This window comes from Elephantulus edwardii, unplaced genomic scaffold (genome assembly GCF_000299155.1).
Source record: "Elephantulus edwardii isolate Elephantulus edwardi_28Jun2011 unplaced genomic scaffold, EleEdw1.0 scaffold00081, whole genome shotgun sequence".
In the NCBI taxonomy this organism is placed as follows: domain Eukaryota; kingdom Metazoa; phylum Chordata; class Mammalia; order Macroscelidea; family Macroscelididae; genus Elephantulus; species Elephantulus edwardii.
This window is the reverse complement of record NW_006399831.1, coordinates 10339151-10341143: the sequence shown is the minus strand read 5'-3', so window position 1 is coordinate 10341143 and position 1993 is coordinate 10339151.

Genomic DNA, 1993 nt, shown 5'->3' with positions numbered 1-1993 from the left:
TCAGGAACTGCTTATGAGGTTTTCCATCAATTCCAACAACTAAGAAATAGTGAGAAGAGTTGGGACCTCAGAAGGCTTTTAGGACCAAATAGTAGGCTCTTGCTGGGAAGTTTGCATGGTTGTTTCACACTAAAACATCAGTACTGTACCATAAAATTCATGCCTGAGTTTTAAATATTTCAATCAGCCTTACAGATTTCCAACATACATTGTTATTGTTGTTATGTCCCATCAAGTCAGAACCAACCCTTAGCTTCTCCTCCATTTGTTGTTGCTATTATAGCAACCCTATGTACAACAGTTCTGAAACCTGCCCTGTTCTAATCAATCTCACTGACTCCAATACACCTACACCCATTGCCCTAGTTAGTATATCAATTCATTTCATCCGGGTTCTTCTTCTCCTCAGCTATCTCTCTATGATGTCCTTCTTAAAGATCAGTCTCTTCTGGTCATGTGCCCAAATTATGTGAGATGGAACTTCAAAGTTCTAGCCTCCGAGGAGAAATTTTATTTAAATCTCTCCAAAACAGATGTATTTGTTTTCTTGGCAGTCCATGGTATATTCAAGGCTCTTCTCCAGCCCCAAAACTCAAAGGCATCAATTGTTCTTCTGTCATTCTTATTCCTTGTTCAGCTCTCTGATAAATAACAAGTAATTGTGAAGACCATGACCTGGATCAGGCTCACCTTAGTCTCTAGATTGAAATTGTTGCTTCTCAGTACTCTAGAAAGATCTCTGACAGTACATTTTCCCAGTGCAATTAGTCTTTTGATTTATTAACTATTGATGTTAAGAGTGTTGATTGTGGAGCCAAGCAAGCTGTAATTGTTAACAACCTCAATCTTAAGCCTGTGTCACCGGGAGGTCCTGGACCAACCATCTGGAGGACTTGGCACTACAGCCTGGACGACCCAATGCCAGCACCTGGAGTACAACCTGCTGCCACCCCTCTCAACTGCACAAGAGACATCAGTATTACAGGTGAAGCCATTTTGTTTCCTCTTCCCTCCCAGAGTGTGTGCTGCCTTTAGGACAGAACACCTTAGACTGGCTGCAGCAGTTGTCTGACAGAGGAAACTGCTAATTCTCAGGACATTTCTCTCCTGAACTGAAGCAAGTCTTCATTTAAGTCAAAAGTTCAGAGAGAAACCCAGGCAGGGTAGCTGTCTCACCCTCCTCTGGACCAGTAACATCAAATCAAGATATCGCCTCAGATATGAAAAATTCTACCACAGTAATGTCACATAAGAAGTGCGCTATGTCACAAGCTAAACAGCCCACAGAAAGACATTATGCAAAAAAAGTGGCAAAATGTCAATGGGTTTCTTGAAGCCAGTAAGTCTGATGGAGTTTTCTGACACAGATTTTAAAAGAACAATGATGCAATATATTCAATGTGTGAAAGACAAACTTAAATTACAGGACATTGCAAGACCAAACCAAGGAGAGCTTAAAAAAAACAACTCAAAACAATGCAGATAAAACAAACAAGGCTTTAGAGGTTCTGGAAAAAACAAGAAACCACAATCCAAAATATGAGGACCAATGTTTCAGATGTTGTTAACATGTTGGAGGGACACATGAACAGAACTGAAGAGATGGAACACAGAACCAGCGAAATAGATCACAGACTTGTCACCACTGATCTTTTAGAACAAAAAGCAGAATCAAAAAGGAAGGGAAAAGAAGAAAACCTAAGAATAATGTGGGACACCATCAAGAAGAATAACAACCACATATTTGAAATCCCAGAACAGGATGAAGCAGGTAAAGGACCCAAGAAAGTTGTGGAAGTATTACTAGAGGAAAACTTTCAGGCATAATAAAGGATAAGAGAGCATATATTCAAGAAGCTGAGCAAACACTATATGAAATGGATCCCCCCAAAAAAACAGTAAGGCATATCATAGTCAAATTTGCCAGAACCCAAAATAGCGAATTCTGAGAGCAGCTAGGGAGAAACAAAAACCAAAAAGTAACTTATAACAG